Here is a 25514-nt window from a genome sequence, read left to right on the forward strand (position 1 = left end):
AGTAATTCTTCCCCAAGTTCAAAGTTCTGCTTCCATGTTGTGACCACAGAGAGTTGATATTTGCATTTATTGGTTGACAGTTATGTGTTTCAGTAATCCAGTGATCCATAGCAGTGTATCTTATTGTTGGTCTCCCTCTGCCCACATATTGTCATCATCATTATAACCACCAAATTGCTGGTCTCATGGAAATGGAAAATTCTGGATGTTGACTGTTATATAATTTGACTGTGATGGAAACTGATATCATGCTATATCATGTTGTCTCTCATCCTACCCCAAAACTGTTATGTGAGACCCCCCTCAGGTGTTAAGCCTTCCAATCATCCAAACCCCAAATCTGTGACACCTGAGCAGGGATGAAGGAAGGTGTCATGATACCCAGGGTGGGCATCACTATGTAGGGTGCATGTGCAGCACTGCTACGTATGACGCATGCACCCTACGTAGCGACACTGCACATGCGCTGCATAGCGGTTTGCTGCCGGCGCCGCTCCAGCACTAGCGGTGACGGAGGGATCCCAGTAACATCCGTATGGTGCTAGAGCGCCACCGCTGCCAAACCGCTATATGTGTGGCATCACTACGTACAGTGCATGCGTGCAATGCTGCACATGCGCTGTAGTTAGCGGTTTGCTGCTGACACCGGCAGCTGCAAACAGAGGATCCTCCACATGTGGCTGCGGCAGCGCGATGGCTGCTCGTGCCACTGCAAGCCCCCATGGGGTGACTTCTTGTCACCCCCGCAGACATGGAACCCAGGGCACACTGCCCCCCATCCCCGTTGTGACGCCACTGCACCTAAGACTCCACATTTCAGGTTGTTGATGTTTGCTTAACTGTTTAAAAGAACATTTGCACATACACATCACAACCTTCTACTGTTCTATATTCTCCCGCTGGAGACCAAATGTCAGTGGTATAAAATCCCAGGTTTATATATTGAGGAAAATATACTGCCGATGAAGCAAGATATCCCAAGTCAAACAACAATACAGAATATTTGTATATGGTTTCCCTTGTATGTCCAAACGATGGCACAATTCTATCCTACACAAGCCTGTCACTTTAAGATTGCCCAGTGTCAACGTCAACAACAACAACAACAACAACAACAACAACAACAACAACATAATTGTAATGGTTCATTACAGAAGCTGTACCCTGGATAGCATATTGTGGGTGTTAATTCTGGAAGACAACTTCTTCAGCATCTGTAATGCCAAAGAAGAAACTAAACAGAAAACACTTCAAAGAGGCATTCATTAGTACAGAGATTTAGTGCTACCACTATTAGTCTATATTTTCCATGCCCATACAGCTAGTCCATGTTGACTAGTAACCAGTCATTAGCACCATTTCCAAATGATTTGGAGGGTATCAGAAATGTTGGTTCAGCAGTTCTGACATTTCTAAACTGTTCTGTTTGGGACCCCCTAAGTGAACTGAAGGCACTTTCCTGCATTGATACTATGATCATGAAGTAAATGCTACGCACTCCAGTTGATAGTACTTATACCCATGGCACAAAATTTGAAGTACCGGTACTTCTGGAGATCTTAATGAGAAACTAAATGCATTCTCTGTCTTGACTATGCCATTGATTACTGCCGTAATATTTGTCTTCATGGTTTGTCTCTTGAATTCCCTCTCTCAAAAAAATAAAAAATAAAAAAGATTGTCAATGGTGCTGAAGGGCTCTTTGGAATGTAGCATGCATGCTGGATATTGCATGAAATAAAATTGCACTGGGGTATGCACATGGAGCAGAAACTGTCACTCACTGATCCCAGCAATGCTGGTGTAGATCTGCAGTAACTCCACTGAGTTGCATGTACCTCCTCCCCTAGCTAATATTCTCTGGCTACTCCTGGTGTTATTCTTCCATCATTACCACCTTGCTAAACTGTTGATATCATTCACTCACAATTCAATTCTGCTGCAAGTTGTCGTTTCTTAAAGCCTCAAGTCATGAGGCTCATAATCAACTTGAGAGAGTTTCAGCTTTGACATATATCGTTTATATAAGTAAGATTCTCGCCCTGATTCTTGTGGAGAAACACTTCAAAATGTGATTGCTATCTAAGCCTGAGGGCCAACAAGGCAAAAACACATTAGAAATAGCCTAACTTTCTTAATCTTTAACTCTCTCAATTTGTAAGCCAGTCTAAACAATGACATGAAAACCCTTTTATTTAAAGGACTTACCAACAAAGTTTTATTATAGGGATGTAGAGCTTATCTTTTGATAACTTTCTCCCTTACAAGATATATAGTCTGATTGTGCAGTGCTTGTGGAGGTAAAATTACTAGAGTACTAAGGATATTTATTGGAAAGTGAGTTTCCACTGAAATAATTGGGGCTTTGTTGTTACTCGAACTTTTTCAGCCCAAGACTCTGTTCTAAATCCATCCATTCATTCCCAGCTGTTGATTAGCCTTCTTTTCAAATGCTGATGCATCACTCAGAGCAGCTTACAACATAGAAAATTAAAATTATATATATATATATATATATATATATATATATATATATATATACACACACACACACACACACACACACAGATAAAATACATTGCAATGAAAGTGGTATGACAGATCAAAGCCAACCCTCCTGATAAAGACAGCTATCTGCCCAGCAAAACAGAACTCTAGCAGAATAAACAAAGTATTTCACATTACCTGTAAGAGGAGCCAGGCTTCATGTTCCATAATTTGGGTGCTGCCTCATAGAAGGCCCTGTCTCTAGTCACAGAGACCATAGGTGAAATCAACAGAATGATCTCTGGATCTCTTAAATTCCTGCCCAATTACTGGGGTCTTTTAGAAAGTCACTGTTAGTGGTTCTTCATGGCTCAGATGCAAAGCTTGCATCCACCAGGAGCCATGCATTTAGTATTGTGGGCCCAATTTTATGGAACTCTGTTCCAGTGGAGATCACACAAGACCCCTCCCTACTGAACATTGCTTCTAAGAGCCAGAAAAGCAGGGAGAACAAGACAGGAATCACACACACAAACGTCATTCTATGCTTGGGGTTTTTGTTTAACTGTTTCCTCTCTTTGGAGGCAGAGTAGAAATCTACTGCTAGTGATTTTTATGACTGGCTAAGCAGATGGCTAAGCAGTTTGAAAGCACATCAAAGTGCAAGTAGATAAATAGGTACTGCTCCAGTGGGAAGGTAAACGGTGTTTCTGTGCGCTGCTCTGGTTCGCCAGAAGTGGCTTAGTCATGCTGGCCACATGACCCGGAAGCTGTATGCCGGCTCCCTTGGCCAATAAAGCAAGATGAGTGCCACAACCCCAGAGTCGTCCGCTACTGGACCTAATGGTTAGGGGTCCCTTTACATTTAAGCAGATGGACAGAAGCCTCTCAGTCACTGGAAATGCACTGATATTATTGTGGGTGATAGGCAAAGACTAGACCATGGCTTGGGAAGTTTTTTGAGGAGTACAGAATCTTGGCAGGGTTATGTCTCAATCTGCCCATAAGTGGAGCCTCCCCTGCAATAAATTGCCACCTGGGGCAACTGCATTAATCTGCCTAATAGTAGGGCCAGCCCTGCCAGAAGCATAGAAACTGAGCTTCTCCCTCCATATCTGCTGCATGCAGAGGTTCTACTCTGCCTTGCCTTAACCAAGCTAAACTTTGGAAGAGGGGAGGCTGAAGTAAGGAAGAGAGAGCAAGCTTCCAAGAGGGAGGAATCACCATGTACAACTGTCCCAATAGCTAAAGCTGCAACCGACTCCTAGAATCATGCTCCGTCACTTGTAAGCATCTCATGTCCTTCTAAGGGAATCCAACCTACAGTTTGAGAGCCCAGGACTCACCTGCAAAGGGGAACACAGGAAACTGCCTTATACTGGCCCATTGGCCCATCTAGCTTAGTATTGTCTGCACTGACTGGTAGCAGCTCCCCAGAATTTTAGACAGGGTTCTCGCCAAGGCCAACCCAGAGGTGCCAGGGATTGAACATGGGACCTCCTGCATGCAAAGCAGATGCACTGTGACTGAGCCATGGCCCTTCCCCATTGCAAATGTATTTCATTTTGTGGTTGAGACTTGTGGTAAAATTATGCCACACTAGGAGCAGCATGCAACAAGATACTGAAGTACTAGGAGGTGAGGGAAGAGAGACGCTTTTACCAGAAATGGGGAAAAAAATCTATTATCATTATTCAGTGCCATTCGTTCCTCTTACAGTTGCTTTCCAAATCTACTGCTCCATTTTCAACTTCTTCTTTTTTAAGCATAATTGATTTCCATAGACCTCCCTGGAAGCACAATCCTCAGCCCTCCTGCTGCTTTGTATCAGCAGCAAAGTAATGGGCACCATTTTTCACATGGCAGAGGTAGTGTTTTGCTGGTGCCGGTGCATAATCAGAGAGGGAGAAAGAGGGAGACTTGGGGTATGATAAGTTATCGCCTTTAAACATAAACAGGTCCTGTTAATTTAACTTCCATTTAAAAGGGGAAATGGCACAGGAGGAAATTCAGCACTTGCCAAACAGAAAAGGACAAATGCAATCAAGCTGGTGATGGGGGATTTATCTGTGGAGGATGTGTGTGTGTGTGCGTGCGCACGTGCTACAAATAAACCAGGAGGCAACGAAAAATATTAAATGCCAAAAAGATGCCTAGATAGCGTCACAGAAATCCATTTCGTCTCATTTAAATAGGAGCTTAATGAAAAAGAAGGTGCAGCAGAAGATCTCAGCTCTAGAATATGACACTCTCGGGTAATCTAGACACAGTTTGCAACAACAGGCACTGGGAGCAGCTCAGGCTTAGGATGGTGTCAGAGGGAGAGTCCATTAAAACTGGCAGCATCACTGTGGAGCTGACTCAGGAACTGGCTTGCAATTCCTCGGAAGGGGCCAGGGACACAGCAGCTATTTCTCTACCAAGGAAGCTAGCTAAATGTCAGCTTCACTGCCTGGCTTGCTGCTGCAGACATTGTAACGTTCACAAATGTCTCCTTGGATCCGTGTGTAAGAATCCTGATAAAATGAAGGGTGGGGCCCTCAGACCTCTCTGTCTGGCCTTCAGGACTTTCCCAGGCTAAGCTCCCATGTTGCCCTGCCCCTTGCCCTCCTCAAGTCCTTGCACCTGGCTAGAATGTGTCATTGAACTGCAATAATGCCTCTTGCTCATCTAGATGGAGGTGTGTGTGCATGTGTGTGTACAGAAACTTCTGGCTGTTGCATGGCTTGTTAGGGTGTCAGTTAGGGTGACATCATAGCTCCACCCACTTTTTGTCCTTGGCCCCCACCCACCATTGAAAGGAACATAGAGGGAATGTGGCCCTCTGGCTGAAAAAATGGTTTCCCACTCCTGCTATTAAGGATGAGGATTTTGCCTGCACTGTCAAAAGACATTATACCTCTGAATAACAGTTTCTGAGAATCACACGTAGGTGGAATGCTGTTGCTAGCTTGCAGGCTTCTCACAGGCATCTGAATGGCCATTGTGAAAATAGGATGCTGGACTAGTTGGGCCATTGGTCTGATCCAGCAGTCTCCTTTTATGTTCTTATGGTAGGAGGATGTTTAGGTCACAGCATGGGCAAATGAATGGGGGAGCCGAACCCTTCTCCTACTCACATTGCTACCTTCCCAAATCACTTCTCCCTAGCCATTTTTCTCCTAGTGCCAATCTGCCACCAGACTGGGGAGATGGCAGGTGTTCATTATTGCTGTGTGCATGAAGATGAATTTATGTGACTATGCATAAAAGTAGCACTGGGCCAGCCCCAGCATTAGGCAGAGTGAGATGGCTGCTTCAGGTGGTAGATGGTGGGGACAGGGAGCAGTTGTAAGGTCTTGGAGGAATGGGTTATGTGTGCCCTGCAATCTGCCCTGCCTTCCCATATCTAGCCTGCTGACATCAGGTGGAGTGAAGGGCGCTGTCCTCTTCCCAGTGCTGAACTTAGATTTGGCTGCCGATCTCTTCAGCTTCTGTATGTGAAATTGGGAGCACCATCTTGCCCTTTGCCTCGTGTAATGAAGCAACTTGGCCAGCCTTGATTTAACACAAAGGTTTGCTTAAGCAAGGCTGCTATGCAAGCAAATGTTTGTTATGAATACAATGTTTGCAGCAACTTTGAAATATATTTGCTTTGATTACACGAAGAAGTGTGCATGCACACAAAAGCTCATACCAAGAACAAACTTAGTTGGTCTCTAAGGTGCTACTGGAAGGATTTGCTTTGATGTATGTCCCCAATAATTTCAATGGAATTTCCAAATGTAATTAATAAATGTGTTTTGGATTGCAGCTGTTGGGGTTAGGAAACGTCAATGGTCACAGTCCACACAGTTATACTATTGCAATCATTATTATGTCAACCCCCACATTTTATGTGAATTCTCAGCAGGCACCCCCTACTAACACACACAGAACACATGCCTCCTTACTACTGAAACTTTTTGAGAACAGGTCATGGACAGAAAGTCTTCATATTTACCTTCTGGAGCAGAAATGGAGAGTAAAAAAGCCATTTGAACATTATACTTTTTCCACAGTAGATTCATGCCCAGTTTTAAAATGTACCTTCAGAGCTTCTCAGAATTGGTCATTCAATATTTGTTAATTTAATAATTTGATTTCCATTAGTTCAATATTCAAAATGGGATGTTTGCTAATAAAGTAATTCTCCAGCCTACAAATCTGGATAGTCTCCCTAGAATTCTCAAGAATACTGGATCATTTATGAGAGCAATTGCCTTTTATGCTCTAATTTGCTAAGTCAGTAGTGGCACAGTAGAGCATCTGTCCCAGGTGCCTTTACTCCTGCTACTAACCCTTTCCCCACTCTCTCTCCACAACAGTGACAGAAGCTTCTGCCTAGGGAGATTGTGATTTAAAAAGCCAAGTAGTTACACAACATGATTTTCCAACTTACCCTGATTGACACATCAGGGGGAAATGGTCAGTTGAAGTCTGAAAGAAAGCTCCTTCCTTTTTATGCTGAGCTTTCATTTATCTTTCTCCAGTGTGGTGTAGTGGTTAAGAGTGGTAGACTTGTAATCTGGGGAACGGGATTTGGTTCCCCGCTCCTCCACATGCAGCTGCTGGGTGACCTTGGACTAGTCACACTTCTTTGAAGTCTCTCAGCCCCACTCACCTCACAGAGTGTTTGTTGTGGGGGAGGAAGGCAAAGGAGAATGTTAGCCGCTTTGAGACTCCTTCGGGTAGTGATAAAGCGGGATATCACATCCAAACTCTTCTTCTTCTTTTTCTTAAGTATTGCAGATGGAAATAGGCAATTGGATAATATAGACTTAACATAAAGAGTCAATGCCATCTTCTCTTAGATGTGAAGGATCCTATCTCACTGAAGTGATTTAATAGATCCTACTTCATGAAGCAGTTCGCAGTGGTTGGCCAATGAGTATTTAGCTTTAACAAATAATTTTAAACACATCTATTTTTAGTTACAAAGCTGCATTTTGTATTCAATGTTACTTAATCATAAGTAGTAGGAACAAATGGGCACAATGAACCACCAACTGGGAATGTATTTCTATCTTAATATTCTACTGTATGTTGTTCAGCACAAAGGGATGTGGAATAAAAGATGGAAATCTAGGCTTTTCAAAAGTATATGACTATTTCCTGGTTTTCAGAGCAAAACAATGGAAGACCTGGGGATATTAGATGGCAAATCAGGAATAGTTCTCTGGCTTTAAAAATAATTTATCAGCAATTAAGAGTATTAAAATCAAGCAAGTACCACTGAATTTCATAGAAGCACAGGCGATCCTCTGGAGAATAGAACAATTTCTTGTCTTGTCTTTGAACTTTTAGGACTGATTCAGCTCAGATTTGATGAAAATGAAAGGGGAAGAACAAAGCCAGCCTGATATAACTAGGCGTCCTTGATAAAGTGTAATCTTGGAGGGGAAAATTATACCCAGTGATATTCTCTACTAAATATGACTTTATAATGGAGCAGAAAAAGGTTATTAATTCTAATAGGAATCACTACAGTCTCTATGGGGTCAGTTGATATTCCAAGCATTTTAGACTCAGAAGGTGCTGGAGGGGAAAGCTGGCATTAATACCAAGTAGAACTCCTGAATAATTCATTACAAGTAAATTATATGGGGTCTCTCATGCATCTGGTACCATTATCCCTGTCTAGAAGTCAGCACATCGTTGGTAGGAAAGATGGTCCAGTAGTGAGCGAGGATTGCCCTCTGGATAGGCATGATAGTAAATTTTAAAATCTTTCGGGGAAAGAGCATTTCTTTAAATTCACAGATTCCTTCTACTAAAACTAAATGAGAGGTTTTATGAGCATAAAACTCAAAACAGAACTCCAGAGCCAAATTGTATTCATTTTGCTATTTAGAAGATCTCTTTAAAAAAATATTTAACCGTAATGAATTTCCGCTCGTTCAGCCATAAGCTAAGAATGGCTGCAGCTTCTGAGCATGTATATGCATGGCAAAATGGAGATGTACATTCTTCAGTCAAGATGGCATACATGTGCCGGAAAACATTTTATTGTTGTTGTTGTTGTTGTTCAGTCGTTCAGTCGTGTCCGACTCTTCGTGACCCCATGGACCAGAGCACGCCAGGCACGCCTATCCTTCACTGCCTCTCGCAGTTTGGCCAAACTCATGTTAGTAGCTTCGAGAACACTGTCCAACCATCTCATCCTCTGTCGTCCCCTTCTCCTTGTGCCCTCCATCTTTCCCAACATCAGGGTCTTTTCTAGGGAGTCTTCTCTTCTCATGAGGTGGCCAAAGTACTGGAGCCTCAACTTTAGGATCTGTCCTTCTAGTGAGCACTCAGGGCTGATTTCTTTGAGAATGGATAGGTTTGATCTTCTTGCAGTCCATGGGACTCTCAAGAGTCTCCTCCAGCACCATAATTCAAAAGCATCAATTCTTCGGCGATCAGCCTTCTTGATTGTCCAGCTCTCACTTCCGTACATTACTACTGGGAAGACCATAGCTTTAACTATACGGACCTTTGTCGGCAAGGTGATGTCTTTGCTTTTTAAGATGCTGTCTAGGTTTGTCATTGCTTTTCTCCCAAGAAGCAGGCGTCTTCTAATTTCGTGACTGCTGTCACCATCTGCAGTGATCATGGAACCCAAGAAAGTGAAATCTCTCACTGCCTCCATTTCTTCCCCTTCTATTTGCCAGGAGGTGATGGGACCAGTGGCCATGATCTTAGTTTTTTTGATGTTGAGCTTCAGACCATATCTTGCGCTTTCCTCTTTCACCCTCATTAAAAGGTTCTTTAATTCCTCCTCACTTTCTGCCATCAAGGTAGTATCATCAGCATATCTGAGGTTGTTGATATTTTTTCCGGCAATCTTAATTCCGGTTTGGGATTCATCCAGTCCAGCCTTTCGCATGATGAATTCTGCATATAAGTTAAATAAGCAGGGAGACAATATACAGCCTTGTCGTACTCCTTTCCCAATTTTGAACCAATCAGTTGTTCCATATCCAGTTCTAACTGTAGCTTCTTGTCCCCCATAGAGATTTCTCAGGAGACAAATGAGGTGATCCGGCACTCCCATTTCTTTAAGAACTTGCCATAGTTTGCTGTGGTCGACACAGTCAAATGCTTTTGCGTAGTCAATGAAGCAGAAGTAGATGTTTTTCTGGAACTCTCTAGCTTTCTCCATAATCCAGCGCATGTTTGCAATTTGGTCTCTGGTTCCTCTGCCCCTTCGAAATCCAGCTTGCACTTCTGGGAGTTCTCGGTCCACATACTGCTTAAGCCTGCCTTGTAGAATTTTAAGCATAACCTTGCTAGCATGTGAAATGAGTGCAATTGTGCGGTAGTTGGAGCATTCTTTGGCACTGCCCTTCTTTGGGATTGGGATGTAGACTGATCTTCTCCAATCCTCTGGCCACTGCTGAGTTTTCCAAACTTGTTGGCATATTGAGTGTAGCACCTTAACAGCATCATCTTTTAAAATTTTAAATAGTTCAGCTGGAATATCATCACTTCCACTGGCCTTGTTGTTAGCGAGGCTTTCTAAGGCCCATTTGACTTCACTCTCCAGGATGTCTGGCTCAAGGTCAGCAACCACATTACCTGGGGTGTATGAGATCTCCATATCTTTCTGATATAATTCTTCTGTGTATTCTTGCCACCTCTTCTTGATGTCTTCTGCTTCTGTTAGGTCCTTTCCACTTTTGTCCTTAATTGTGGTAATCTTTGTACGAAATGTTCCTTTCATATCTCCAATTTTCTTGAACAAATCTCTGGTTTTTCCCATTCTGTTATTTTCCTCTATTTCTTTGCATTGCTCGTTTAGAAAGGCCCTCTTGTCTCTCCTTGCTATTCTTTGGAAATCTGCATTCAATTTCCTGTATCTTTCACGATCTCCCTCGCATTTTGCTTGCCTTCTCTCCCCCGCTATTTGTAAGGCCTCCTTGGACAGCCACTGTGCTTTCTTGCATTTCTTTTTCATTGGGATGGTTTTCGTTGCTGTCTCCTGTATAATGTTACGAGCCTCCATCCACAGTTCTTCAGGCACTCTATCCACCAAATCTAAATCCTTAAACCTGTTCTTCACTTCAACTGTGTATTCATAAGGAATTTGATTTAGATTGTATCTTACTGGCCCAGTGGTTTTTCCTACTTTCTTCAGTTTAAGCTGGAATTTTGCTATAAGAAGCTGATGATCTGAGCCACAGTCAGCTCCAGGTCTTGTTTTTGCTGACTGTATAGAGCTTCTCCATCTTTGGCTGCAGAGAATATAATCAATCTGATTTCGATGTTGCCCATCTGGTGATGTCCATGTGTAGAGTCGTCTCTTGTGTTGTTGGAAAAGAGTGTTTGTGATGACCAGCTTGTTCTCTTGACAGAACTCTATTAGCCTTTGCCCTGCTTCATTTTGAACTCCAAGGCCAAACTTGCCAGTTGTTCCTTTTATCTCTTGACTCCCTACATTTTATTACATTGAAGCAATATCTTCAGCTTTGTATATAAATGGTTGCATGTGAATCAAGACTGTAAAACCAAATGAAATGAGATGGAAGGAACAACAACAAAAAGTTATTCTAGCTTTTGTCAGAAGGAAGGATCTGTACAGTTCTGTTCTGTGCTCTTATAAGAATGTATGAAGAGCCCTGCTGGATCAAACCACAGGCCCATTTAAGCAAGCATCCTGCTTCCAATTGCAGCCAATCAGATGCCTACGAGAAGCCTGCAACCAGGACATGGGGAAATATCCCTTTTCATCATCACCATTTTTTATTCTGAACCACCTCAGCATCAGCAGTGCATCTCACCAGAAATGCAACACCTACCAACATGTTACTTCCCTCCCTTATTCAGAAAGGTCAACTTCTGTGACTAGAACACGTCATATATAAATATAAGTACATGTGCAAATGTAGTTGAGGTGTCCATTGAAAAGCTTGTCATCTTGGCATTCATGGTCAAAACCCTCCCACTAATCCACTTCCTGCACACAACATGCTCCTTCTGTTCCTTTGCAGATCCTCTCCTCTGCCTGGGTCACCCAGTGTGAGACTTGCTCATTGTATTTTGTGCATGACCTTGAGCAGGTTCCTTCTGCCTCTCCCAGATATCATGACCTGTTCAGTGCAATCCTGCTTCTTAATGGAAGGAGCAATCTCATCATACATGCACAAGCAGCGTATCTCAAGCCAAAGGATTCCGCCACTCTACTCCCCCAAAATACCAAGTGTTCCACCTTGCATGAACAGAAGTCACAGGACTTTGCTCCCTCTCGCCCACTGCCTTTCCCCTCTGACAAAGCAAAGGGGCTTGTACAGACCCCCACTTAGCTTCAGTGCCTGAGATGTGCCGAGATGCAATCGGAGCAATTTTCTTGACCATTTATTGCCTTACTAAAAACCACTCATTGGAACAGCCTTTTACACAACCTGCAATAAATATATTTATCGCAAAATACTCTACCCCATCAACAACCTCCAGACCTGCACGTATATTTCACTGCCTATAAACTGATTGATGCCCTGGAACTGCTTCAGGCTTTTAAACAGCTCTCCTTCACCTACTTCTCATTTTCCATGGCTTATGGGGAGGAAATACAAGAGGCTTGGGAGGCACAAGCTAAGTTCCAATTGGCCCTCAGCACAGGAAAGGGGAGGTGGGCAAGTGAGGTGGGGATGTCACCAGCATCTATTGAAGGTCACAGCAGAGTTTCTTGTAGAATGTATGGTTGCTCTTTCAAGCAGTGATTGAGTTACGCTGATAAGGCTTTCAAGTCATGTAAATATAAAAATAACAGGGAATTAAATGACATAGGTTAAATACTGCTGTGTGACTGACTGCTACCTGAACAGTAGGGCAGGGCTGGATTGCATTATAGGAGCTGTGTGCATAACAATTGACTTCAAGCTAGCCATTTGCTGGAATGGAGGAGAAATTCATTTGGTCCACATTTTGAAGTGAACTGAACTAATTTATTGGTCCCAGACGTATGTGTGGATTGGAACACAGCTATTAACTAGATTATGCGCTCCTCTAAATGCAGCTTTGGTTTAAAAAAATGCATACAGTAATGTGTATTTTATGGGAGAAATGTGTATTTTAGAGGAAAATACAATGGAAAGCATACCAAAATGCATATTTGGGGGAAAGAATGCCTACAAAGCATATCTACCATGTGTTCAAAAAGCAAACAGTTTAAATGATAACTGCCATACATTTTTCTTTTAAAAATATGCAAAACCAGCAGGAACTGACGTAAGACTGAGTGCCTGTGAACCTGACATGGAATGGAAAGAGGCTGGTTTGTCCATCCCCACTTCAGGTCCAAACTGCTTTGACTGATGGTTCACTAAAGGGTATGGCTGATCATTCATAGGAAATTTGGTGTTTTGTTGACCCTCCTTAAATGCCATTTGGCAGAAAGGAAGCATACAAATCTTACATTAAAATATTGATGCAGCAATCTGCATGGGCAAAACGACCTTAGTTCAGAGTGGAAGGACTCTAGGACACACCAAAGAATCCAATTGCCAGACAACTCCTTTCCCTCCCCAACAGCAAATACTGCCTACAATTCTGTCCATCAGTTGCTGTACTGGGTCCTGGGGAACACCGCTGTCACCTCATGTCTCTTTTTCAGACCATAGCAATTTTGGGGGCAGTGAGATACTGTATTATGTAAGGACCATGTCACTTGCCTCTCGGCCCCAATGATTATTTTACCTGCTCTTGTCTTCTGGCCTGCTATAGACATCCTGATCCCATTTTTACCAACAACAGGGAAGAGAGACAGAGAAGGATGCACAGAACAACTGCTGGAGCACACACTCCTTTCCTGATAGTAGATTGAAGACACATGGTGCAGCCACCTCCCTGAAACGTATGAGGTCTGAGTCTGGCCATTGATTGCATGGAAGACCATGCAGGGATACCAAGTATACTGTCCTGAGTTCTGTGATGGAAGAAAGGTGAGGAATAAATGTAATGAGATGATTCATGTAGATACGAGTTGCTGGGGACAGTGCTGTTGTGGCCTTTCAATAGGCTTGTGGGTTTTCAATAGGCTTCTGGTTAGCCATTGTGAGAATAAGATATTGGACTGGATCGGATTTTTGATCTGATCTGGCAGGCCTCTTTTGCATTCTTAATGATTCATGACACAGTGAACTCCAGTGCCCAAGGACATTTGTCTCCCCAATAGTTCATAGATCATAGAATCATAGAGTTGGGAGTTGCCATTCAGGTCATCTAGTCCAACCCCCTGCAATACAGGATTATTATTTTTTTGCCCAAGGTAAGGCTCGAACCCATGACCCTGAGATTAAGAGTCTCATGCTGTACTGACTGAGCTATCCCAGAGCTGCAACAGAACTCATTTAAAAGAATATCACCCAGAAAGATAGCACACCCCATCTCACCAGATACTGCTTCTGTACAACAAAACAAGGTTTACACAGGAGTAGGACTGGGTGGTTTGAGTCACTTCCTTAAATTGTAGCACCAGCCTTGATTTCAAAAAGCATGGTGCAATTTTTTTAATTTTTTTTTTTGTCTCCAGGTTTTTGATGCAAAAACTTGGTGTCGTGATAGAAGAAGAAATCTTTTGGGTGTTTTTCTTTTCAGGTGTTGGGGGAATTGTAATTTCCAGAAAAAGAGAAGGGGTATATATTTCCCAGGAAAAAATAATTTCATTTGCAGGAGGCCACACAACAGAATAATAGAAAGTGGCTGCCACATCTTGCTCATAGAAAGAGTCAGAAGAAGATATCATCAATCAGGACGCCAGTGGCTCACACTTCATTGCAAAGAGAGTCCAAGCGAGACACAGATCTCCATTGTGCTTCCAGGCGCAAGGACTAGATTGCAAAAGCAATTGGCTGCAGCAAGCGCCTACATGTAGGGAATTAATTAGTAAGCCCCAGTAGGAAGGCCCCAGGTATCTATAGGCCAAATCCTCATGTGATATAAACCAGAAATACCAAGAAGATTGGCTGGAGACAAACTGATTTACACCAGCTGAGGATCTGGTATACAGACACACAGTAAAGTGCAACTGAACGACAGGATTTCCTGAGCATCACAGAGGTATCAGTTGCTTTTAAATATGTATTCATATAGCTCAAAAGCCAGTCCAGGATGTATGATGGGATTAGGGAAGAAATTCAATCCAGTGTGAAATTAAAGATGAATTTACTAATGCACACTTTCTGAAACAATATGCAGACGGAATCATAGTCAACCTTTGAAATCTGCGCTCCTTCAAATTTTGCAATGTGGTTCTCTGGCCAAGTAATGTGTACAAAAAACACATATACTAGAGAAAATGTGCCTAAAACTCATACACATAACATACAAAATACATTATATTAGGGAAATATACTTTGCAAAAATGTGTATATTAGTCAAATTTGTATATTTTACAAAAAAATCACACTAAAATGCTAATGAATTTTCATGAGGACCTTATTTTTTTGGGTGTGTGTGTGTGGGGGGGGGAGAAATTCCACAAAAATGACATGGCAATGTGAAGAACTGAAATTAAAAAATTGATACTTGGAGAAATTGGCAGATTTGTCCATCCCTAGTGTATGGTCTTTGATAATGAAGACCAGAGGCTTGCTTCTGATATGAAGTGAGTAATTCAGGGTACTTTAAAACATCACAGACTTGACACAAGACTGTGTGTATTAAAAAGTATATAAAAATACAGAAATGCTAATCATATTTTGCAATAAAGAAAACTGTACAAAGGAACTGATTGTCAGAATTTTAGCTATGGACAAATAACAACCTTTTTATCCAAAATATGTGTTAGTTGCCAATCTTTTAAAGATGTTTCTCAATTTGAATCTTTCTGCAATTTCCAGATTTTCACAACACAGTCGTAGCATTTAAGAGACTGTAGATTTTTTTCCAATTTGCTGTTAAAACAAGTGAGTTACCTTTACCATAAACAACTGGATACTGGGGCAAATTTTGTGTTGTTTAAAATTTCTTCTTGATAGGCATGTTGTCGACCCTTGATTAGCTTTCACTGGTAATACTAGAAAAGTATAGCATCACTAGCTAGGACAGACCAAGAAGCAGAGAGGTGGAGATGTAGGATAACATCCTTTCAGATAGGAGGATATCTGCTCAATCTTAAGTGTTTACCAAAGCAGTAACTGACTTTTGCCAGCTTTGTGCCCCAAGGAAATTATGGAGCAATCCATCATCTCTCAGTCATTTCAAACTTCCAGTAGACAGGTATGCCTCTTGTGTAAAGTAAAATCCAGTTAAATTCTTGGCCAGTAGCCATGTTGTTCAGGAACTTTTCCATCCTTCCAGCTCTTTTTGACCTCAAATTGTTGGCCTTCACGATTTCTCTTGCAATATTATTTCCCAAGTTAACAATTCAATGAGAGACTTATCAAAACGGATGCCTGTTAATGTGGCTGGATGTTTGTTCCAACAACATACATGTGATCACAAAAATCACTGTATCTGCGCAGACGTAATAGCATCAGTTGCTACCTGCTATGCCAACTGTTCCCTGAGCTCAACAAATGATAGCAAGTTTTTAGTTATGAAATACCTTCTGCTTCTATGAGGTTGGCTGCAGAACAACTCTTATTGCCTGGAAAACTGAATAATATATAGAACCAGTAATGATTGTATAATGAAGTGTTATAACTTCTGTATCTTCCAAAAGTAGCATTACCATTGGTGGAATCACTTATACAAACAAATCAAATACTTTTGGTGACAATTAGTTACAAATGGTGGCATTTTACAACGTATGAGACTGGGCCCAAGCCCATTAAGATAAATAAATGTACAAAACATTCTAATTCTCCAGATTGTGCCAAGTTTCTCATTAGTTTTGAAGATTCTAGGATTACTTGATAAAATCACTGTTGTTCCTGGTGACAGCTACAGGTGATCAGAAATTCCTACAGGAAAAAATTCTATCAGAAGGTCACATTTGATTGGGGGGGGGGGGTTGGAACTCACATATTCATTCCTCCAGAATGCTTTCAGATTTTCTCTACAATAACTACCATGATGTTTTTTAGCAACTGAAATTCTCCAACATCATATTGTATGAAGCATCCAAATTATGTTCTCAACAATAAAATTACAGGGTTTTTTTTTAAAAAAAAAAAAGAAACAGCAAAACATCAAACTTTGTAAAACAAAAAAAGATGGTAAAATCCTATACACATCAGTCTAGGACTGCCCTGTAAAATGCCTTAAACAAAATCCCGAGTTTGGGCAGGACTGCATAGTGTAATTTGATGGTGATTCCTCTAAATTCAATGTTTCAGCAAGCAACCAAGTTATCCTGACTGAGGTCTTCACCCTCCAGCTAAGAATCAGTTGTGTCCAACCTAGTTTTAAATGCAGGAAGCAGCAGGAGGTTATTATAGGGCTAACAGACCTGACTGTCAAGCTGCTCTTCCAGAATACTTACTGAACTTTATCCCCTTTCCTATGCTCATTTCATGACTCCCAGCCATATCCCCTTGTTCTCATAATTCCTCTTCTACTTCCTATGCAGATAATTCAGGTGCTGGACCTGCAGCAGACCTTTTATCTCACAAGAACAGAAGAAGCCTCTGGAAATCACAGGAGACTCGGCAAGATTCTGCTGCTGCTGAAGTTAGAGGTACTTTGAAATTTAGGGCTCATTCACAATTCTGCTTGTCCCGTCCCCAGAGCCATAGCTACTGGGGGGGGGCAGTTAGTCAGGTTTGGTTTTTTTTGCCCGAGTGAAACCTCCAGAGGGGTGCCATTGAGACTCCCAAACCACCACCACCCCGTGTGTGTGTGTGTGTGTGTGTGTGTGTGCAAATGTGCATGGGAGGGGTGCCAAACTGGGTATTTGACCTAGGTGAAATAAAGCCTAGTTTCACCCCTGCCATGCCCAGAAAACACAGGTCCAGGCAGTTGTCTATTTGCCCCACCGCTTTCCCTGGGGAAACCTGCTCTTTAAACATCAATCCCAATTGATGTTCGCTCCGATTCAGTGGTAAAGATCAGGTTTTCCCTGGGAGAAGAAAGCAGGACAAGCAGAACTCTGGATGAGCCTTCAGAGGACTCCCAGATTATTTCTCCATCTATTATTGGACTGTGTCTGCCTCATCAGTCAACTACATTTATTTTGTCACCTTGAACTGACATGTATCTCTGGTTGTGTGTGATGGATAATATGATCCCATGGCATATAAAAACAGTTCAGGTTGCAGCTGACTTTCCAAAACACATCTAAAGCTTTTGACTTGATGGGACATTATCATAGATCTGGAGCCTTTGTGTAGCAATTAGTTCACTTTTTACTTTAATCAACCTGAATGGCAATCCGGATTAAGAAGGAGGTTAGTGATTTCTAGATTTACTGACAGCACAGAAAACACATTTTGAAAAACCTGCAACAGGTTATTTATTTATGGCCTCAGATTATTGAAAGCTTGGAAAATCAACTGGGGTTGGTTAATAAATAGGAGAGTTCCGAGCTTGAAGTTACTGGATACTAATTCATGGCTGGCCAAACCCTCTTGGCTCCGCTTCTGAGAGATTCTATGCCTTGTTTCAATTGCTTATGCCAAAATAGGTTGAAGAGGAACAATGAGTGAGTAATTTCTTATAGGATCACACCAGTGCAAATGAATGACTTAAACCAGTAAAGCATTTATTTAAGTACAGGACAATAACTTTCCCCAAAGAATCCTGGGAGCTGGAATTTGTGAAGGGTGCTGACCTCACAGAGCTACAGTTCCCAGCAGCGCTAACAAACAACAGTCCTTGGGAATCTCCATGACTGTTAAAGTGTGACTGTGACATGTGCTGTCATAATAGGACAAGTGCTTGCATAGGTGCAATACTTTGAGGATTATTTTCTAGAAGAAAAGATATTTGAGCCACTGAAAAGTCTGGTTGTAATAAATTGTGGTCTGGCATTATAATGTTAACAGAATGACAATCAATCTGGAAGCAAGAATTGAAAACCCCATATAGCTCTTCATTCATTTACCAAACTCACTGAAGATGCCTCTCTCGTGTCTTCAGATCTATCTTTTATGAGGAATCTTGTCTAACCATCCAAGGTGGTTGGCACAGACATGCAGATGTGTATAAAAATAAATGTCATAACACAACCAGTTGCTCTGCATGAAACTGTCTTTGGAAATAAACACATCAAAGAGCAGGAAGGAACAGTTTATCCTGGGAAGCCTTTGATGTGAGAACAGAAATAAGAGTAGAACATAAGACAGACCTTGTTGTATTGATACATCTGAGAACAGACCATAGCAGAAGAAAAAACACTTATGGGGAAAAATATTTTGAGCAGATATTTCCCAGGAAGAAACAGTTTAGTTAAGTTGATCCTGAGGAAACTAATTGGCATTTTGTTGTTCAGTCGTTCAGTCGTGTCCGACTCTTCGTGACCCCATGGACCAGAACACACCAGGCACCCCTATCCTCCACTGCCTCCCGCAGTTTGGCCAAACTCATGCCAGTTGCTTCGAGAACGCTGTCCAACCATCTCATCCTCTGTCGTCCCCTTCTCCTTGTGCCCTCCATATTTCCCAACATCAGGGTCTTTTCCAGGGAGTCTTCTCTTCTCATGAGGTGGCCAAAGTACTGGAGCCTCAGCTTCAGGATCTGCCCTTCCAGTGAGCACTCAGAGCTGATTTCTTTAAGGATAGATATGTTTGATCTTTTTGCAGTCCATGGGACTCTCAAGAGTCTCCTCCAGCACCATAATTCAAAAGCATCAATTCTTCGGCGACCTGTCTTCTTTATGGTCCAGCTCTCACTTCCATACATTACTACTGGGAAAACCATAGCTTTAACTATACGGACCTTTGTCGGCAAGGTGATGTCTCTGCTTTTTAAGATGCTGTCTAGGTTTGTCATTGCTTTCCTCCCAAGAAGCAGGCATCTTCTAATTTCATATTTTCTGATATAATAGGCATAGCTGTAAAAGGCAGGGGTTGGATACCTGTTACCCTTATCACCATCTATGGTCTTGTTTTGATTAAGAGAAACAAAGACTTCATAACATAACATAACATAACATAACATAACATAACATAACATAACATAACATAACATAACATAACATAACACAACACCATAGATCACACTGAAGACAGAGCAGGGCCACCCAAGACATTTTGCTACGCAAGGCAAGTGACAAGATGGCACCATGTGCAAAAGCTGCTGGGGCTAGTGCAGTGGTGGCCAAACTTGGCCCTCCAGCTGTTTGGGGAATACAACTCCAATCATCCCTAGCTAACAGGACCAGTGGTCAGGGATGATGGGAATTGTAGTCCCCAAACAGCTGGAGGGCCACGTTTGGCCATCACTGGACTAGTAGGTGAACCTTCCTTCAACACCAGCAACAGGACAACTTCCTCCAATGTTCATGAGGGCAGTGGGCCAGCTTAGAAGGTACAGAGAATGCCATGTGGCATACACTGTCGTGTCCACCCACACCTTTCTCCCATTCCCTATCCCTCAGCATCTGCCACCTGAAGTCATCATGCCACTCAGACTAATGGTAGGGCCAACCCTGACTAAAAGTCCTGTGCACACATTGCAATTATGTACACTGAGCATACAGGAAAGAGAATGGGGGCCCTTGCACATTCAGCATAGCTTGTGAAAAGTGTGTGTGTGTGTGTGTGTGTGTGTGTGTGTGTGTTGTGTGTAACAAACTTCGTTTGCATAAATTCTGTATGTGAGGTTGAGGACTCCACTTTTTGTGTATGAACATTATGTCTCTTGATGGTTATGGTGAATGCATATTGGGGGCTAAGCTAAGTAGGAGCAGGTATACACTATCAGTATACACAGTTATAATATGTCATAGAATCATAGAAGTGTAGAGTTGGAAGGGACCCCAAAGTTAAATCTACTCCAACCTCCTGCAATGCATTAATCACATCTAAATGTGTGCAGCTTTTATGTAAATGCAGCTACAGACGTGAATAATACTTGCATCAACAATCCCCTTTTCGCACATCAGGATCTGAGTTACTCCAGTTCATAAGACATTATGATGTATCACAGCTCACATCCCTGAATGGACTCAGCACTCCTCTTGTTTCTGTAATATAACTGTGCTGCTATAGGATGAGATAAGAAGAACAAAGAGAGAATGTATTTATTTCTTTTCTTTTTCTTTCTTTTTCCTTCAAAAAAGCCTTTTATCACATGAATGAATTCAGTGGAAAATCTTTCCACCGGGCTCATGTGGAAGTTCTTTGTAAGATTATGTAGGACGGAAAGGTGTCACCTTTTACTGAGCCAGCATCAGCTGAAGAGAATCCTTGAAGCAGCCTATAACTCTCCTTTGGACAGGAGTGAATACTTAGGCATTAGCCTTAAGCTTGTACTCTATGACTGCTCCCACTAAAAGAAACTCCAACCAATAAAATCCATCACCTTTCTCATTCACAAAATCCAACATGGTAACACCAAAACAAACAAACAACAAATCCAAACAAGTAACTTAAAACATATGGGAAGAAATGAATGAAGCTAAGAATGAACCTTTGCTCTTACTGAAGTTGAGGCTCCAGTACCTTGGCCACCTCATGAGAAGAGAAGACTCCCTGGAAAAGACCCTGGTGTTGGGAAAGATGGAGGGCACAAGGAGAAGGGGACGATAGAGGATGAGATGGTTGGACAGTGTTCTCAAAGCGATTAGCATGAGTTTGGCCAAACTGCGGGAGGCAGTGGAGGATATGGGGTACCTGGCGTGCTCTGGTCCATGGGGTCATGAAGAGTCAGATACGACTGAACGACTGAACAACAACAATACTAGCACGTGGAGATGAATAGAATACTTGGTACTTGGTTTTGGAGGAGGCAGATTTTAAAATCTGTTTTGCAACAAACTTCCAGGCTAGATTCCAAAATTTCTTGAATTCTAGAGCAGCCTCACAGCCTTTCTATCATATGTGCAAAACCTGCTGGGTTGGACTGCACTGACTTCAAAGAATATATGCAGATTCATAACCCAGGCTGCAGTGGCCTCATGTGCTAATCCCTCTAGCATGTAATAAATGCCATGTGATAATGCCATTGTTGATGTGTACAGTGGTACCTCGGGTTAAGAACTTAATTTGTTCTGGAGGTCCATTCTTAACCTGAAACTGTCCTTAACCTGAAGCACCACTTTAGCTAATGGGGCCTCCTGCTGCCGCTGCACCACCAGAGCATGATTTCTGTTCTTATCCTGAACAAAGTTCTTAACCTGAAGCATTATTTCTGGGTTAGCGGAGCATGTAACCTGAAGCGTGTGTAACCTGAAGCGTATGTAACCTGAGGTACCACTGTACATTGCAGCGAGGCCTTTGAGTATGTGCAGGCATAGAAGAAAGTTCTAGAACCCACTAGGATATCCCCTGCATCTAGGTTCTGGTAAGTCGGTGCCACATTCACTGCCAAAATGTACATACATAGATGCCATCCTCATGTTTCCTTGAACTCATGGTAACATAGGGTTGTTGCAAAAATTGTGAGGTGCTTGGACGCTCAGAGGTGTGTTATACAAATGCTAGATATTAGAAGCTGGTGGAACAGCTTTAGTAAATTACATTGCCCAGAGCCAGTCAGTCTTTCAGAATTTCAAAACTGGTCCAACCGAAGATGTCATGACAGCTTCATTGCTTCCCTGAGTCCTTGGGCCCAACAACACAACAATTCAGGGTTTTTTTTGTTTTTTGCTTAAAGCTAAATACAGTGAAACTCAATAACTCGCACAATGGCAACAACAGTGGTTCAGTCAATACCCCTATCCATGTTGTCTCTAATATTCTCTTGTAACATTGCACTTCCAAAATGTAATGAATTTTTTTCATTTACTTCCCAAGTTGCTTTAAATCTAGCATATAAGTAATTGCCAAAATTTGGAGAAACTTAACATTTCCCATTGTCTCTCTCTATTAACAATCACACAAACATGTCAACATTTACCAGAATTTGGAGGGGTGTAGCATACATAATATATGTAGGCAACACATATAAAGGTAGAGAGATTTGAGAAACCCAGTTGCCCTGCTGCTACCTGGCTTCTTCTGCTCCATAAATTTTGTCAGCACAGAAACTTCACGTGGAGTCATTTTGTATCAATCCAAGGCAACAACAGTTTTTCACTTGCTTTTAACACTGATGCTGAACTAGTGTAAGTGTCACTATTTAAGATGTAAGGCTATGGAGTAGCGCAGAACTAGGTCAGCTAAAAGAGGGTGGTTTTCCCCAAGGTGAACAGCGACACCAGGTCAAGGAATACTGCAGTATATTATCATGAGGCTGGAGAACGGAGGCAAGAGGTTTGTTTGATGGTGAGAAGACCTCTTGACCCACAAACAGGGAAGCTGTGCAGAGAGAACTCCTGGCAGGAGCTCTATGGGAAAAGGCTGTTTTCCAATCACTGGGCCATTTTGCCAGTGGAAACTCCTGATGCCACAGCTAGGTGTGTCCTCTGCACTGGGTTCCCAGTATTCATATTCAGGGGGGAAAGTCACTCTGGAGTTTCCTCCTACAGGTGATGATTAGAATGGAATCTGTTCCACTTGATGAAGGAAGGACAAACTGCAGCATTAGCCCTGCTTACATAGCAAAGCGCTTCTACGTGCCTGCCTTCTTGCCGGATGCTCAGCGGAGCACAGAAGTCCCTTGATCTCAAGGGCAAACAGCAGCTCGACTTTTGCTTAAATAAGGGCTGGCATCACCTGGCTTGGGAAATAGGATCGTCACAGAAAATTCAGCATACCTCCAGGTCTGTTTCCTCACTTTCCTGCTAGTAGTTGCCCTCCAAGCTCATCTGCCTTACTTTGAGTCCCTAAGATATCTACTTGGCCACCTCCTGGGACCAAGACCCTCCCCCACCCCAAGATATCCAGATATTCTGACAGCAAGCCACAGGTACCTCCTAGTCCTAGAAAAGCGGAGGGCAACCTTTTGGAGCTGAATCTCTCTCTGGCTGGCAATAAGCATTGCCTGCCCAAGCCATCTGATTATGGTTTCCTTCCAATAGCACATCCCGAGACTCTGAGAGCCTAGTGAGGAGAGGGCTGAGCATGCAGAGCACCCAGCTGACCATACAGATCAAGATCCAAGAGCAGCTTTGGCCATTTAACAGGGGGAGGAAAGGAAGTGTGACTGACTTGCGCTCCTGCTTTATGCACTTCTCCCCCCCACACACACACCTCCAAGGTGAGATGTGTGGTCATACATCTCACCCTAGTGGAGCTACATAAGTTCCACCTGCCAGTGATACACAGGAAACACAAAATGAAGGGCAAGTCATCTGGGCGTCCTTTCTGTGTGCAAATCCCCCTCCCCAGCGCACACGCACATTGGAGATGCTAATAGGAAAAGCTAACACAGGTCTGGGTCAAATTCCTTCACTTCTTCAGCAACAGCTTGTAAAGGATCGGCTACTGCTGAGGAGAAACACACTCCCTTTCGACAGGAGAGCATCATTGTGCCAGGAGCCTTGCATTGGAGGCGAGGGGGGGAGGACCCTTCTGTAGCCCTGCAACACAAGCCCTTTGACACTGAGTTTTGTAGAGAGAGTTAGGTTTGCGTAAACCTTTAGAGCACATTCTCCCCCTCAGAGAATTCTGGGTAGCTTCGTTCACCCCTCGCAGAGTTACGATCCCCAGCAACCCTTAACAAACTACAGAGCCCAGGAGTCTTTGAGGGGAGACGCGCTGAATGCACTTTAAAAGTATAGTGTGTACACAGCCTTAGGCAAAGGATGAGAGAATGAAAGATACAGGTCCATGCATCTGGAAAGAAAGAAAGAAAGAAAGGGGGCAAGTGATCTGATTGCTATGAGGGGAACTATGCACACACAGCCTCCCTGATGCTCACTGTAAAAAAAAAAAAATAGTCCTCCTTTTCCAATGTCCCCCGCCTTCCCCTTAGAGAGAGCTTCTACTCCATTACTACTAGGGAAGGTTTGCTTCACAGCGATGATCTAACCTAACTAACTGCATGATCTAACACAGAAGTGAAAGAAATACAAATTATATACAGATCTATTTCATGTGACGAAAGCTCCCGTTGGAAAAACTCCCTTTGCCTCGCCACAGGAATACACTGCTTTCCAAAGGTGGGTTGCAGATCAGAAGCTGGATTGCAGGGGGAAAGCGGGGGGGGGGGGGCTGAACAGAGTATCTTCACATGTGGGTAGGATATGCCATAACTACAACAGGGAAACGGTTCGGCAGGGCTGCATTTCTCCTTAGGCTCACGCAAGGAAGGGAAGGAAGGACCAGGCAGCAAGCAGAACCCCCTCCAACGCCCGCACTTGTTCCGCCAGCAACTCTTCGGCAGAGCTGACCCCCACCGCCTTCCTTGCTCGCTTCCTCGCAAGCTAGCCTGGGTCTCTCTCTCTCTGGGATGACGAGAGACAGCCATCGCCGAGTTATTGCAGGAGGCTTTAGGGGGCTGCTGGCAATGGTGAGTGAAGGTGGTTCTTTGGCTTGTCTGCAGAAGCCAATGTGGCTTCCTAATGCACCAAGTTCCTATTCCACCACCACCCATTTCTCTCTCACAAACACATACACGCACACTTCACTCTCTCGGTCGTCAGCTCTTCCTGGGTATTATGTTATGATGTTTGTAATCAGAGCCCTTTTCGTTTATGGCACCATCGCACGATGGAGACTGCTAGGCGACCTGAGCCCAGGCAACCTCTTGAGATCCTAAGGTTCGTCGGGGTGCAATGCACGGGATCCTGTGACTACATGTAGATGGCCGGTGTCAACCTCCTTCCCTCCCCACCCCCACGGGGACCACCCCTTTCATGGGAGCCACTCCGGATTGAACGTCAACCTCTCGCTCGTCGGACGAGGGGTTTCTGCGCTGTCTGGTAGCATTCGCCAAGACCAGAGTTTGCCCCCCTCACCATCTCCTTGGATAACTGTGTTTGTATGTGCATGTTTGTGAGAGAAAGAGAGACTCGGACACACCTGGATCAGAACGCCTGCTCTGTACAGCTGCCTCGGATTCCAGAGGGTCGACTCCGGATCCACGCCGCCACCGGG

The 25514-nt window shown here is 43.1% G+C and overlaps 1 protein-coding gene across 1 annotated transcript in view; it reads right to left on the minus strand.

Moving 5' to 3' along the window:
• LRRN2 (leucine rich repeat neuronal 2) overlaps positions 1 to 25514 on the minus strand; it is a 156404-nt gene that overhangs the window by 130180 nt on the left and 710 nt on the right. The gene's annotated exons all lie outside the window — the stretch shown is intronic.

Source organism: Lacerta agilis, chromosome 6, assembly GCF_009819535.1.
Source record: "Lacerta agilis isolate rLacAgi1 chromosome 6, rLacAgi1.pri, whole genome shotgun sequence".
Taxonomy (NCBI): domain Eukaryota; kingdom Metazoa; phylum Chordata; class Lepidosauria; order Squamata; family Lacertidae; genus Lacerta; species Lacerta agilis.